We start from the raw sequence: 17062 nt of genomic DNA on the forward strand, positions 1-17062 counted from the left end.
GGATGTAAAAAACTGATGTAAAAATGGATGAAAAACTGATGACAAACTGATGAAAAGCTAAAGAAAACTTCATCCATTTTTTCTTTGAAAAAAAACGTGACTGAACTGATGAAATGAATGATCCACATGTGTGAAAGGGACCTTTACACAAAAAAGACATAACTTACCTTTTGAAAACTCAGGAACAGAATGACCTTAGATATTCTTGCATCATTACGGCTATTGTATAATAATTAAAAATCCAGTTATTATGATTTACTGTATGCATGATTTCCTCATAGAAGCTAATACATCAGGAACCTGAAGAGCCACTGTGGACCACATGAAAGTCATTAGGGCAGAAGCAGGGCACCGGGATAGTGTTATGAAGTAAGAGGGGGCATAGTAACAAGTTTCGGGGGTTGTACAACCCCTTTGTCAAACACAGCATCCACAGTGTCTCATTGGGTTCCTGACTAGAGGCTGCCTGCATGAGTAAAGTGACTTGGCTGGGGAAGGCTGCTATCTACAAGAATTGTGTCACATGCTCTTCAAGGATCACACAACGTGAGTGCAATATTGTCTTTGTTTTATGAGAGTTAATGAATTACTACACTTAGTTGGTTGTGCTGTTTTCTCTCCCCTTTTGAGTTTACTGACTGAGGATCAACAGGTGTTTTTTTCTTGCATATGTTAAACCCATATAAAAATACACATACAATGTCATATAAACAGAACACAAAAATAATTGAATTTCGATGTTAGAGTTTTTTACATACATATGTGCCAGAAAGAGACATCAGAATCGTCGCTGTCGTCACTTTCCGTACCTGATGACGAATTTTCCCACAAATCACTACTGCTCAGTTCTTCAAGTAACTCCGTTTCGATGTCGCTGTTTTCCGGTTTGTCTAAAAGCGCTTTTGTGCAAAAAGAACACTTTTTGGACACCATGGTTGTTCTCAATTTTTCATGGAAAAAAGCACTTGAAAAGCACAGGCAGGGTACTGGAAAAGTCACCAGATGCAATCCTGTGGTGAAATGTCATGATACAGTGTAATCCGTTAGGATCACAGCTTTGTATCATGTCATTAGTGTCAATTTGCCGCCGGTTCCAACCCCCTGCGTCGCAACGCTTGCAGGAGGGAAACGGAAGCCAAGTGCCGGCAATCGGCCGTGCACAGAGCGGGGAGAGACTGTCAGGATGCCAGGGAGGAAGGCCAGGGAGGACGGCGGGGGAGCACAGGGAAGGTGAGTAACATTGCGGGGTAATCCCGAGTGTGGCTCGGGGGTACTGAAAGTTAACCCCGAGCCACACTCGGGAATACCGCTAAAGGGGTTAAACTGTTTTTGTCACCTGCGATCAGTTAGCTGCAGCTATTCATTGCTGTCCGCACAGCCAGCGACAGTCAGACAGTCAGAGATAGCTGCAGCCACCAGTGACCTGTCATTGATGTGTACAGGGCTCAAAGGCCCCAGCTAGCTCACAGTTGGAAAACAAAAACAGGTATCAGCAGATTCCTGCCGCTGTTGTTCGCACCGGGCTAGAAAATTTCTTTACTTTACTTTTCTAAAAAACATTTTTATTTTTGCATATAAATCCATGCATAACCAAATAAGTAATCATAAGCAATTGTTAAGAAAATCAGAGTGAAATTCTAAAAATGATAATGGAATCGTCAAGCTCTTTTATAAGTTTATAAAGTCACAACCTTCAGATATTCAGACAAGGCCCAGTACATTTCACATACTGAGGTTCCCATATTGCGTTGGAAGAGGGGAAAATATTTTAATGACTTGAGCTCAGGAAGGTTTTGACCCATTCATGGCCAGGCCATTTTTTGCTATTCGGCACTGGCAATTGTGCAGTCATTCCAAGCTGTAAACCTTCTAAATGCTATGGTGCCGCTCCAAGCTGAGGTGTGAAGCCCTGCTGGTGTTAAAAACAAATAGGGGTGTTGGAGCGAGATATGGCTCATCCAGTTAGGAATAGAAATTGAAGCAAAAAAAATGCTGCTCACCTAACCCAATTCTGGTTGTGATGTGGTAGTCTCAAGTCAGTGCTGCTCCACAAACCATGCCCCTGTTGTGTGTTCACCCCACCCATCAGGGCTTACAGGATTTGTAGAAGTGGGGGATGAGAGCAGGACAACAGAATTTATGCATCATTGGCCGTGAGGGCTGAATGAATGAAAGATGTGCGTATGATTAGGGATGATCGAACTTTTGAAAAGTTCGGTTCGACCAGAACACCCGAACTTCCCGAAAGTTCGGGTCCAGATTCCAGAACCCCATTGAAATCAATGGGACCCGAACTTCGGTAATCAAAAACACCATTTGAAGCCCTAAAACCCAATAAATGCCCCTAAAAAGTGCCTAGAGGTCTGGGTCATGCCCCAGGGACTATTAATCACACAAAAAAAGTTATTAAAAATTGTCGTTTTTGATAGAAAGCCAATTATTGAAAAAATGATTGGAAAAAAAAATGAGATTTCTTTGGATTTAGTGTCTGGGGGGGGGGGGGGGGTCTAAAAGTGTACCTGTGAAGTTTCAGCTCTGTAGCATGTCCAGAACCAGAAAAAAAAGATAATTTTTCTTAGAATTTTTATTAGCGCTGGGTTGTGGCTCCGCTCCTTTCACACCTATATGTGTGTATGTGTATATATACATATATATGTGTGTGTGTATATATACCCCTATACAGAAGTTCAGATGTTATGCCTGCCTCCAAAGACGCCCAAAAAATGCCCAAAAAAACACCTGCAACAACACACCTGGGCGTTTTTGTTGCAGGTGTTTTTTTGGGCATTTTTTGGGTGTTTTTGGAGGCAGGCATAACATCTGAACTTCTGTATAGGGGTATATATACACACACACATATATGTGTATATATACACATACACACATATAGGTGTGAAAGTAGCAGAACACCATCCATGCGCTAATGGAATTATTTGCAGGGACGTGGCTCTGCTCCTATCACACCTATATGTGTGTATGTGTATATATACATATATGTGTGTGTGTGTATATATACCCCTATACAGAAGTTCAGATGTTATGCTTGCCTCCAAAGACGCCCAAAAAATGCCCAAAAAAACGCCTGCAACAAAAACGCCCAGGTGTGTGTGTATATTGTGACAGGAAGTCAGGTAAATCTGTGGATGTTGTCACAGACAGGAGATACACTTCTGCTTGGGTTAGACAATTCACCAATTACTATAGGATGTCGGCTGAAAAGGTAGCCAGGACGGCTTAAGGAAGTTGAAAGGCCTTCAGCTGTTCGGAATGAGGAAGTTAAGGCCTCTATAATTTGTCCAAAGGAAGTCTATTGATTGCTGCCTCCAGACGCTGTGTGAAGCTGGGGAGAGGAGGACAGTCAGATGTGTGCCTCCCGACGCTGTGTGAAGCATGGGAGAAGAATTGCTGCCTCCTGACGCTGTGTGAAGCTGGGGAGAGGAGGACAGTCAGATGTGTGCCTACCGACGCTGTGTGAGCATGGGAGAAGACCTCCTGGAGCGATGTGCGCTGAGGAGGGTAAAAAGTGTGAAGACTTCTCAAGGTGAGAAAATTAACTATTTCTATGTGGAAGAAATAAATGAACTATTTGCTATGTGAAGAGACAAGCAAAGGGACATGTTCAATGTCAAGAGGAAAAGGGACATGATCAATGGACATTTGTTGTGTGAAGAAAAAACATGGACTATTGAGTGTCTGCTGTAGGATCAGCAAAGTTTGCCCAACAGTAGGTTGGAGACAGACTCCGTAGGTAGGTTCCTGTATGTGAGAAGGTAGCCGCCCACAGTGGCAAGGATTTATTTTGTGTTTTATTTTATTTTGGCTGTTTTTGACGCTTGCAGTCTGGTGAAGAAAATTGCATGAATAAACCAAACTGTCGTTTGCAACCACTTCTCGGCTATCTCCCTGTGTAACTAACCCCCCCAAGGGGTCATCCACACCCGCCACCGAGCTAATCTCCCACATATGGTGGAGGTATGCATTGGGCAGAAGCAGAGATCCCTGCAAAGAAGTGCATATGTTCTATGAACTTTGTCTGGTGCATGAGATTGCACAATCTATGTGTGCAGGAGAGAAGATCCTGAAAGACAGGAAAAACTACTTGTTTTAAAGAGACAGTGGTCTCAAAATTTTTGATGGACTTTGTTGTGTCTGGTGCATGAGACTGCACAAACTGTGTCTGCAGGAGTAGAGATCTTGCAAGAGAGAGAAAAACAGTGGTCTCAAAAATTTTTGCTGGACAGTGAAAAATTTATTGTGGAGTTATTGAAGATGGGGCAATCAAAACGCCTGAAAGATGCAAAGATAGCTGAAATGAGAGACCGGATTCTATGGATGGAGGGGATGTCACAGCCTGAACGAGCCCCATCCATGCCTGAACAGAATCTGCTAAAGAGAAAGGTTGTTGTCCCTAGCAACACTGAGGCAAATGCAGCTCAACAGCAGGCAAATTCGGATTTTCAGCGGAGCTTTGCAGCTAAACAGCAGAAAAATGCAGGCTGGAAACAGAGACGCCAGCAGCAAATGGAGGCCATCGGTTTGGAGGAAACTGAGTATGTGTGCAGGGCTGAGCTGGATGCCTTGCAACGGAAAATGGAAGAAAAGGAATGAGCCCTGGAGTTGCTTAGGATGGAGCATAGAAACTTGCAGGCTCAGGTGTTACAGTGGGAAGAATCTACTGCTCTTCTTTTTTCCGAGTTACAAAAACGTAGAGAGACTATAATGGAGAAAGATACCATAGTATGCGTGATATGTTGGAGTTGCGTAATCAGCTGGCAAAATGTCTTCAGTCTTTGGAAGCTACAAAAATAGACCTGCAGGGGGCGCAGGAACAGAATGTCGCTCTGAAAACGACATTGTCTCTCAGCTACAAGGAGAAAAATGAGAGAGAGGCTAAATTACTGAGTACTGTGTATGAGCTCACCACTTTGAGCAATGTGGTAGATGAATTGCGTACGGACTGTGAAAGTTGGAAAGAGGAAGCCCAACGTGTCCAGCAGCAGCTAAGAAAGAAGCCTGTGTGGCAGAATTACATTCTCATTCCCAGAAGCTAGCCAATGAGGTGAAGGCTCTTATGCAGGGAAAAGGAGATTCTGAACACAAGAGGGAAAAAGTAGAGGCACAGCTTCTGGAATCACAAGTCAAGGTGTCAGAAGGTGACCGATTGTGTGCTAAGCTGTCAGAGAAGGCAAACCGACTGCAGGTTGAGTTGGACAATGTCACAAATCAGCTTTCTCAAGCAGAGAGCAAATCTAGAGAAATTGTCAAAGATTTCTCTATCTTGGAATCGCAGCTGCAAGACACGCAGGAACTCTTACAGGAAGAGAGGTGTCAAAGGCTGAGTTTTAGCACAAAACTCAAACAAATGGAAGATGAGAAAAATGGCTTCCTGGAACAATTAAAAGAGGAGGAGGAAGCAAAGAAAAACCTATCAGAGCAAGTCGCAACATTGCAAGCTCAGATAGCAGATATGAAAAAACGCATGGAAGAAAGCGTTGGTTCAGTAGAGAGTGTTGAAGATGTGAAAAAGAAGTTTGATCAGATGCTTGGTGAGGAGAAGACTGTGTCTGCAAAATATGCAGAAGAATGCGACCGTGCAGAAGCGGAGGCGCGTGATAAAGAGAGCAAAGCCCTGTTCTTGGCTCGCTCTTTGGAGGAAGCTCTAGAGTGTAAGGTTGAACTAGAAAGAGTTAACAAACAGCTGTGTACAGAAATGGAAGAGTTGGTCAGCTCCAAGAATGATGTTGGGAAAAGCGTTCAGGAGCTAGAAAAGTCTAAGCGAGCCTTAGAACAGCAAGTAGAAGAAATGAAGATTCAGTTGGAAGAACTTGAAGAGTATCTGTCCCAAAGAGGGGATAGTGTGCCTGATGCAGTTTATAAAAGGATCAGTGTTTTGGGGTCTGTCCTGAGTGAGCATCAGAAATTTGATGACATGTTGCTTGAATCACCCCTCTGGAATAAACAGTTCCTTCAAAAACTTCAAGCACTGGAAAATGTATCATTAGAACTTCAGCAAACAAAGGAGCTGTGTAAGAAATGTGATGATTTCTCAGTTCAGGCTGAAAACCTAGTGGAGAAAACTAAGGCTGTTGGTGAAAACGTGAAGCAAATGAATAAGTGCCTTTCAGGGAAAATTTCCAAAATGGAACTGGTGAAAGACAGGTGGCAGAAGTTTGAGCGTGATCTTGAGATACATTCCATGTGGAGTTCAGATAAAGAAAAGGAGCTACAATTGAAAAGTAATGCAATAGCAGAAAGTGCAGTGAAGAAACCTGTAATAGACTGTGTTGCAGTTCCATGCTTCTTCACTGATGCAGAGAGGAGGTCTGTAATGGATACCACCCAGATCGCTGGGTTCAACTGTCTACAGCTAATTAATGAAGCTACTGCCTTTGACCCATACGATGGTGGAAGGAAAGTTGATAAAGTACAGACATTTCTTGGAAAAAAGCCAAGTGAAGCAGAGGTTCTCAAAGTTTTGTGGAAATCATTTATTGATTGCAGAGAGAGGCGGCTCAAGATTGTTGAAGACATTAAGACTAGCACAATTGAGTTGCCTATGGATCACGATAGAACAGACGGTTATGCAGGACAAACTTGAGAAGGAGCGAAATGGCAAAAATGCAGTTGAAGAAGATGTATATGAGATAAGAGACAAACTGTGTGGCATTTATGAGAAATCTGTCAATGAAGATGACAGAAACAGTTTCATCCTGAAGCTTGAAGATACTAAGAGGCTTATCAGTGAGAGTCAAGAGAGGTGCCTGACACATGCCTACCTGGAAAACTGTGTCCCAACCCTAGGGTTGAAACAAGAGGGGGGGTATGTGACAGGAAGTCAGGTAAATCTGTGGATGTTGTCACAGACAGGAGATACACTTCTGCTTGGGTTAGACAATTCACCAATTACTATAGGGTGTCGGCTGAAAAGGTAGCCAGGACGGTTTAAGGAAGTTGAAAGGCCTTCAGCTGTTCGGAATGAGGAAGTTAAGGCCTCTATAATTTGTCCAAAGGAAGTCTATTGATTGCTGCCTCCTGACGCTGTGTGAAGCTGGGGAGAGGAGGACAGTCAGATGTGTGCCTCCCGACGCTGTGTGAAGCATGGGAGAAGAATTGCTGCCTCCTGACGCTGTGTGAAGCTGGGGAGAGGAGGACAGTCAGATGTGTGCCTCCCGACGCTGTGTGAGCATGGGAGTAGACCTCCTGGAGCGATGTGCTCTGAGGAGGGTAAAAAGTGTGAAGACTTCTCAAGGTGAGAAAATTAACTATTTCTATGTGGAAGAAATAAATGAACTGTTTGCTATGTGAAGAGACAAGCAAAGGGACATGTTCAATGTCAAGAGGAAAAGGGACATGATCAATGGACATTTGTTGTGTGAAGAAAAAACATGGACTATTGAGTGTCTGCTGTAGGATCAGCAAAGTTTGCCCAACAGTAGGTTGGAGACAGACTCCGTAGGTAGGTTCCTGTATGTGAGAAGGTAGCCGCCCACAGTGGCAAGGATTTATTTTGTGTTTTATTTTATTTTGGCTGTTTTTGACGCTTGCAGTCTGGTGAAGGAAATTGCATGAATAAACCAAACTGTTGTTTGCAACCACTTCTCGGCTATCTCCCTGTGTAACTAACCCCCCCAAGGGGTCATCCACACCCGCCACCGAGCTAATCCCTCACAATATATACCCCTACACAGAAGTTCAGATGTCATGCCTGCCTCCAAAGACACCCACAAAAAAGCCCAATAAACGCTTGAAACAAAAACGCCCAGGTGTGACAGGAGCGGAGCCCCATCCCTGCTCTACTAAAAATTCTAAGACAAATTATCTTTTTCCTATAGCGGTCACCCTGACATGGATGAATTCGGTCACCCTGGCATACAAGGAGTAGAGCCCCATCCCTGCTCTACTAAAAATTGTAAGACAAATTATCTTTTTCTTATGGCGGTCACCCTGACATGGATGAATTCTGTCACCCTGGCATAGCAGTCAGAGTCAGTTCACCCTACACTACACTACGGTCACCCTGACACTTAACACTTTGCCTACAGAAACTAGATTATTGAATCTAAATATAGTGGTTTATAGTACCCTAACTACACTAGATATCCCTTTCCTCACACTAATAATTGCCAGGGGTCGGCAAGGTGTCCGCTCACGGACACTGGTGTCCGTGACTGGGCCTTGCCGGGTCCGCCACGCTGCCCCGCTATCCCATCCATCAATGACCAAAAGCAATTATTCATCAGCGAGTGCTTAGTCTTACTCGCAGTTGCCGACCGGCTGCCCGTGTCCCGCCTCCCACTGGCCAGCGCCGCCCAGAAGTGCAAAGAAGGCACGCCTGCCTGGTCTGCGCGGGCTGCGGCTGGCCAGTAGATGATTGTGCTGCTGGCTGGGGGAGGGAGTGTGGGATTGGCGCGGCAGCGGGGGAGTCTGGGACTGGTCCAAACTGTCTGGAGGAGGGACTACTCACTAGTGGCACTGTGGCACAGTGGCTGGCCAGGGCCTGTGATGAGAGTCCGCACGCAGCACGCTCACACAATAGTGAGTGAATGAAAGAGGAGCCGAGGAGAGTGCTGCACAGCAGGACGTTTTGAAGACTCAGGGAGCACCAGAGCAGAGCCAGAGAGACTGTCTGAGGGAAGACACAACAAGGACACAAGGTACAAGTTTTTAAAGATTAAAGTAAATTGAAGTCTATGGGGGAGGGGAGCCAGTAGGCCACCTCAGGAAGGGATGGGACCTGCCCTGGCCTCTTTTAAGGGTTCTTTGAGGGGGGGGGGGATTTCTCCACCCTGGCCCTCCACCCTGGCCCACCACCCTGGCCCTGGCCCTCCACCCTGGCCCTGGTCCTCCACCCTGGCCCACCACCCTGGCCCACCACCCTGGCCCTCCACCCTTGCCCACCGCCCTGGTCCTCCACCCTGGCCCTTCACCCTTGCCCTGGCCCTCCACCATGGCCCTCCACCCTGGCCCACCGCCCTGGTCCTCCACCCTGGCCCTTCACCCTTGCCCTGGCCCTCCACCATGGCCCTCCACCCTGGCCCACCACCCTGGCCCTCCACCCTGGCCCTCCACCCTGGCCCACCACCCTGGTCCACCACCCTGGCCCTCCACCCTGGCCCACCCTGGGGGGACTGACTCTGTCACTGGGGGGGGTCTATGGGTTGGGACCAGTTATCATGCCAGGGGTCCCCCCCATAGATCCCCCCTAGAGCAGGCCAGGACCACCAGGGTCCCCATATAGATCCCCTTAGAGCAAGCCAGGTCTGCTCCAAGCGGGATCTATTGGTAGGGGACCCTGGCCTGCTCTAAGGGGGAATGGGATTTATGGGGGGACCTGCCTGTGCTAAAGGGGGGGATCTACAGGGGGCCTGCACTTAAGGGGAATCTATGGGGGACCTGGCATGCTCTAATGGGGGAATCTATGGGGGACCTGCCCTGGCCTCCTCTAGAGGGTGATCTATGGGGGACCCTGGCCTGTTCTAAAGGAGGTTATTTTTATTTTTAAGAAATTTGAAAATATTTTAAACCGTTTATAACAATATACCACAGGCAGTAAATGTTGTTTTAAACTTATTTGTAATTGTAGAACTAGGCCAGAGAGTAGACAGAATGTTTGTTTGTTTTTTGATGGTTTTAATTTGAAATGTACCTTGGTGTCCTTCACTAAGGTCTGTACTTTGGAAAATGTCCGACACGGCCTTGGTCCGTGCCTATCCCTGATAATTGCTAAATGACACTTTTGCAGCAGGAGTAACAGAACTGCTTCCACTCTCTTCCACAGCCCCTGTATCACAGTGCTAGAGATTTGGCGGGGCTATGTTATATACTGGGGGGCGTATTCACTACTGATTGGCCTCTGGACCCCTTAGTCACTCCAATCACATTCCTAGCATCCTCCTGCCCCCTCAATTGGCTTTTACTGATGGTTCTGGTCCAATCACGGGCTTTTAAAGCCCAGATCCTGTCCCATTGCATTTTGGTCGGTTCTGGTTGCCGAATTCCGAACTTTTTCCGCAAAAAGTTCAGAATTTGGCCGAATTTCGAACAGTCAATGTTCGGGTCTAACCGATGGTCGACCCGAACCGTTCGATCATCCCTATGTATGATTACTATGCGAGGTGTAATGGAGGAATTTGAAAATAAAGTGAAATAACCTCTTAAATGAATACGTGAAAAAAGTGAGGAAAGAATAAAATTAATGGAAAAAGTCCAAAATGAAAATAATAGTAAAAATAAACAATGAAAAATGGAAAAAAAAAAGAATGATTTATTTATATATATAATGAATAATAATAAAAAAATAAGAAATAAAAATGAAATAAGAGGATGCATATAAATATATGTAAATTTAATATACAAAGAAAGTAAGCCAAAGTGAATAAGTGATGCGCAAATGTGTGTGGTGTGAAAAAGTGAGCAATGGAAATAATGTAACACAAATGATCACTTACGTTACATAAAACATATAAAACCTTTTTGAAAAAAAACATATGAAAAAAATCATACAGGGTGGCAGAGGCATGACAAAATGTAAATGGGGAAGGGGGGAGGGGGCACCCAAAAGGGCTTAACGAAGAAATTGAAACAAACACAATGATCCTAGTGGTACTCTTTTTATCTACATTTACTATAGGATCTAATCCAACTTAATTTATTTTAAAAGACTCAAAAGGGTTTCTTGGTTATTTTTTTGTGTAGTTGACAACCTTAGATCAATTATAACACAGTTGTTATCTAATTACTAATTGATAATTACTATAAAACCTTTTATATGGGTTCCCAGGGTATTTATAATGTATGGTGATTATAAATATAATGATTGATATGTATTTATATTTTATTTATTTCATTTCATTTATATTTGTTATAATTAATTGCCTTTACTCCTGATGTACATAAGTACAGAACCAGGTATTTTAGTACGTTTTTTACATATTGTATACTTGATGTTCACTATAAATCAATGCTCAGTGTCCATGTTTTTTTCTGTTTATGTTGCCCCTTTAACTCCATGTACATCTTCCTGTTGCAATTTTCATATATTTTTGCCCTGTCCAATCTTTCCCCTATAAATGCTGGTCTCACGCTGCTCCTATCAAGGTTTGAGAAAGGAGCGGTCCCTATGCCCCGAAACACATAGCCATGCCCCCCATCTTGAAGTCATCCCATTCCTACATCACTTCTCATTCCACTCTGGTTCTCCCTGATGAGATACTCCCAGCCTCTTCCTGCTTCAGCTCTTCATTGACCGGCGGAGCCTCCATTGGAATACATAGCTGCTCTACAACACCTGCTCAGTCCCCTGCTGAGCTCTGCAGATACTTTGAGGCAGATGTGATGTGCTTGCATAATCATTTTTTTTATATGTGAGTATATTTTAACCCTTTTTAATGGCTTTTCCATAAAAATACAGTTAGATGGTGGTGTGACGAGACCAATCTTGCCCCATTGCATTGGAGGAGCCTGGTTGCCCGCCTGCTGCCTTTGGACTATGGACCAGGCTTTAAAAGACTTTGTTCCCCTATGTTTTAGCTGCTACGCTCCAAATTCCTTTAAAGAGGTTGTCACTATGTCTGCAAATTCAATGTGTATTAGCTGCAGATTGAGGGGGGGATTGCTTCCAGCAGCCCCCTCCTAAAGAATGTCTACTGATTAACTCAGTCCTTTTGTCTAAAATAGGACAGTATGTTAACAGAGTCTGAGACTATTGATAAGCATGTTAATGAGCTCACCTGGCTATAATTACACAGTCATTGTTCATGTGGTATTCTCAAAGTATATATAAGTGTGTGTTTCTTGCAATAAGAGAGAAGAGAGTTACTCTTGATCAAACCTCACTACAGAGCCTTGTCTCGTACTTGGGGGGGAATTATTGATGTGCTTCATGTATGGCGGATTGGAGTGGTCGATAGCTGTCCGGGTGTTCGGGAGTGGATTATCCTAGACGACTGTAACCCCTTTCATACTTTGGGGTGTCGTAACAATTGGTGGCAAGCGGCGTGATCGTTCCCACAGCCAGAAGGACAGCTACAGGAGACACCATTCCGTGGATTTACAAGTTGGGGGCAACGCATGTCTCAGTACAGCAACCCTTAAAGCAACAGGATGGAACCAGCAGTGGAGTACAGATATTCTCTGAAAGAATATGACCGTATGGTGTGGTTACGGCTGAACTTCTTCGGACCCAATCCACTGGAGAGATCCAAGCGCTTCGTGAAGAACTTAGTGTTCGGGACTCTGCTAGACAGGGCAGAGAGAGAGGGCCAGCTGGCACGTTGGGAGGAACTCCAGCGGCAGGTACAGTTAAGGGAAGAGGAGAACCCAGTCTCCATTCCCCAGCAGCAGCCTGATTTATTGGGAATTGGGAGCCCAGTCTCCATTCTCCAGCGGCAGGCTGAGTTACAGGGGGCAGAGGTAGTTGTTCCTGCCCCCCAGCAGCAGAGTTATATGCCGGGAAGGCAGTGTGAAGTACAGGGAGAGGAGAGCAGTGTCCTCCCTCCCCAGCGGCAGCGTGATTTTTTGGGAATTGGGAGCCCAGTCTCCATTCCCCAGCGGCAGTGTGATGTGCCGGGAATTGGGAGCCCAGTCTCCATTCCCCAGCGGGAGATACAGCAGGGAATTGGGAGCCCAGTCTCCATTCCCCAGCGGCAGATTATCCTACAGGGAATAGAGAGCCCAGTCTCCTTTCCCCAGCAACAGGACACTGCATTGGGAGCAGAGACAGTCGGTCTCCCTCCCCAGGGGCTGGAAGTATATTTGGGAGAGGAGCTTGTTACCCCCTCTCCCCATTGGCAGAGTGATATCCAGGGAATTGGGAGCGCAGTCTCCATCCCTCAGCGGCCGATTGACTTACAGGGGGCAGACACGGTTGGTCCTGTCCCCCAGCGGCAGATTGAGCTATTGGGAATTGGGAGCCCAGTCTCCATCCCACAGCAGCAGCTTAACATACCAGGGGGAGACAGTAAGCCCCCCAACAGTGCAGATGGGACCGTGGTCTCTGCACTCACAGCACAGGGGGTAGGGACACTCGGTCCTGACCCCCAGCAACAGGGCTGTTTAGCCAAAGGGAAGACAGTCGGTCTTCCGCCACAGCAGCATGGTGGTGTATCTAAAGGGGAGACAGTCGGTCTCCCCCTCCAACAACCCGTCTCCAACCAGGCTACTTCTGTGGTAGCGCTGGCACCAGGGCAGAGTACCGCTGGTCTCTGCCCACTCAGCAACCCACCAAGGCAGTCTGCCAGTCTCCCACACAGCCAAGGTGAGGCACCTGGACATGGACAAATTTCTCCTCTACACAGGTGTAGTGACCATTTATTGTGGGTGGGCTGTACTGTGTTTTCTGCTTTGTGGGTGGGCTGCTGGACTAACGAGGGCACTGACCGGCAGGAGGTCAGGTACCCTGTTAGTCTTTTTGGAAAGGGGGAGAGATGTGACGAGACCAATCTTGCCCCATTGCATTGGAGGAGCCTGGTTGCCCGCCTGCTGCCTTTGGACTATGGACCAGGCTTTAAAAGACTTTGTTCCCCTATGTTTTAGCTGCTACGCTCCAAATTCCTTTAAAGAGGTTGTCACTATGTCTGCAAATTCAATGTGTATTAGCTGCAGATTGAGGGGGGGATTGCTTCCAGCAGCCCCCTCCTAAAGAATGTCTACTGATTAACTCAGTGCTTTTGTCTAAAATAGGACAGTATGTTAACAGAGTCTGAGACTATTGATAAGCATGTTAATGAGCTCACCTGGCTATAATTACACAGTCATTGTTCATGTGGTATTCTCAAAGTATATATAAGTGTGTGTTTCTTGCAATAAGAAAGAAGAGAGTTACTCTTGATCAAACCTCACTACAGAGCCTTGTCTCGTACTTGGGGGGGAATTATTGATGTGCTTCATGTATGGCGGATTGGAGTGGTCGATAGCTGTCCGGGTGTTCGGGAGTGGATTATCCTAGACGACTGTAACCCCTTTCATACTTTGGGGTGTCGTAACAGGTGGTGCCTCCTGTTCTTTCTATTTCTAACAGTACATAGAGGATTATCCTTAACTCTTCTAGAGGAGCTGCAGCCATCTTCTAGTGAATGGTTTATTTGAACTCTTTTATGGACATTGTATTGCTATTTTAGCTTATATTGTCTTGCCCTGTATTCTGTCTCTGAGCCATCATTTTTTGTTTGTGGTTTAGCTCATGCTCCCTGCTGATTGGAGAACTCTGAATCTGACTCAGCAGGAAAGTGTGTGAAACCTCTGTAAAATGATCACTACTTCCATACAGGGAGCAAAGGTCTTTCTCTGCAGCATGCTGGCTGATTACAGGCTTTTCTTTTCAGGCTGTGGCTGCTTTTTGAAAAAAAAAACACACTGTAAGACCTTTTGTTTTGATGCAACTGGAATTTAGCTAATTTTAGCTAAAAGCTCAATTGGGCTTTAACCACTTTAAGACCGGGCCTATTTTTGACACTTGGTGTTTACAAGTCAAAATCATTTTTTTTTTTTGCTATAAAACTAATTAGAACCTCCAAACATTATGTATTTTTTTTTATCAGAGACCCTAGAGAATAAAATAAAGATTGTTGCAATATTTTTTATCACACCGCAACGGTCTTCTAAACGCATTTTTTTTGGAAAAAAATCACTTTTTGAATTAAAAAATAAGAAAACAGTAACATTAGCCCAATTTTTTTCCATAATGTGAAAAATAATGTTAGGCCGAGTAAATAGATGCCCAACATGTCACGCTTCAAAATTGCACACACTCGGGGAATGGCGACAAACATTGGAACTTAAAAATCCCCATAGGCATCAATTATAAAATTTCTACAGGTTACCAGCTTAGAGTTACAGAGGATGTCTAGGGCTCAAATTATTGCTCTTTCTCTAACAATCGCGGCGATACCTCACATGTGTAGTTTAAACACCGTTTACATATGTGGGCGGGACTTGCATATGCGTTCGCTTTTGCGTGCGAGCTAACGGGGACAGGGCGCTTTCATTTTTTTTTCCTATTTATTTTATTTATTAGAAAGAAGTGAACTCCGCGCTAAAGATATCTAAGGAGTGTGAGAATGTGATTAGGCTGCAGCCTACCCTGAACTACAGTCAGAAGACTGTATAAACTGAAGAGATAAATATATGGGTAATTGGCGCTGCCTATATTGGGTAATACAGTGTGTATATAAATATAATCAAGGTGATGTGTATGTGAATACAATAAATTGACAGTGTAACATATAAATATGCAAGATTAAAAATATAAGACCAGCATATAAAAACAGAGGTAAATAAATATCCCCGTGATAAAGTGCAATCTACTGTAAGTGCAATCAGAGTGATAAAATATATAAAAAATATATAAAATGGTACAGTGAATAAATCCAATATTGATATAAGCAGATTAAAGTGACAAGTGGCAAAAAGTACTGGAGGATAAGTACTAAAAGTATGATAAAAAATTGGACGTTCTGAGAAAAAACAAAAAATGGCAACAATAGTGCAGTGAAGTGCAAAAAATAGTGATGAAAAAAAAATATATATAGTGACTGGCTGGGAAATAAAGTCCTAATAGCCAGTAATGGTGATAAGTAATAATTAGTCCATATTCAGAAAAATGTCCGTGATTTAGTGAATAGATCTTATGGTGACCCCGTGGTGGGCAACTGGCGAGATGCAGGGTGACCCCTCAAGTAAATATCCTACTAACCAGATATACCCACCCCACACAGGGGTATAGAGCGGGTATTAAGGTGCAGATGGAACTCCTTCCCTTGGCTCCTAGCTCCCTTCTGTGTTGGGGGGATGTGGGGATCGTCCCTGGGGGTCCGAGATGTCCCAAAAGAGATACTGGATCCTATGGTCCTCTCCTATGAGGGAAGTGACATGTACGGTGGTCCGTGGATGGATGCTGGCCACTCGACAGTAGGGTCATACAGGGCAAAGAAGGCTTGATAGTGTAATACCGTAAGACTTTTATTAAACACAATATACAAAAAATGGGTACTCACAATGAAGAAATTAATACGAGCGTGGTTATAGCATCCTGGAACGCAATGCGTTCCACCAGAATACCGGAACCGGAAGTGATGTGACGGCGCTGTACGCGCTTCGTCATCAGACGAACAGCTCGAGCTGTTTTGCAAGGAGGAATGGCCAAAAATTTCAGTCTCTCGATGTGCAAAACTGATAGAGACATACCCCAAGCGACTTACAGCTGTAATCGCAGCAAAAGGTGGCGCTACAAAGTATTAACTTAAGGGGGCTGAATAATTTTGCACGCCCAATTTTTCAGTGTTTTATTTGTTAACAAAGTTTGAAATATCCAATTAATTTTGTTCCACTTCATGATTGTGTCCCACTTCTTGTTGATTCTTCACAAAAAATTACAGTTTTATATCTTTATATTTGAAGCCTGAAATGTGGCAAAAGGTCGCAAAGTTCAAGGGGGCCGAATATTTTAGCAAGGCACTGTATCTGAAGGTTGTGACTTTATAAGCTTATATAAGAGCTTGACGATTCCATAATCATCTTTAGAACTTCACTCTGATTTTCTTAACAATTGCTTATGATTACTTCATTGGTTATGCATGGATGTTTATGCAAAAATAAAAATACTTCTTCTTTTTCTTTCTTTTTAAACAGCTTTTTTTTCCCCAGTTTGTGAGATCTATAATCAACTGCCGGACAAGGTGTTGGACTGGATAATCTAGATCCAGTGGTCACCCAAGTCTGGCCAGTTAGCGCGCGCAGACAACAGCTCCGCGCCAGGTTGGCCGATACATAGCCCCAACGGAGGGGGGCTAGCCTGCAATAAGTTACTGATGTCATGTAATTTGTTCACTGCACATGAGCAGTGCATTGTGGGGCGGCTCATGATGTCAAACAAAGTAAAGGTCAAGGCCCGAGCCACTGAGAAAGAGGGGGGGTGAACACCAAGTGACTCATACCATGAAATGTACGCTTTCCATGTACGATGGTAGATCTTCCTAGAGGTAGACTTCCTAGCTTTCAGCTGTGTCGGGATCACTGACCCAAGCAAATCCCTATAAAAGAGCTGTCAAAATCAAAACAGCTCAGA

The sequence above is a fragment of the Pelophylax lessonae genome (assembly GCF_965119305.1).
Source record: "Pelophylax lessonae genome assembly, chromosome: 1".
NCBI lineage: Eukaryota > Metazoa > Chordata > Amphibia > Anura > Ranidae > Pelophylax > Pelophylax lessonae.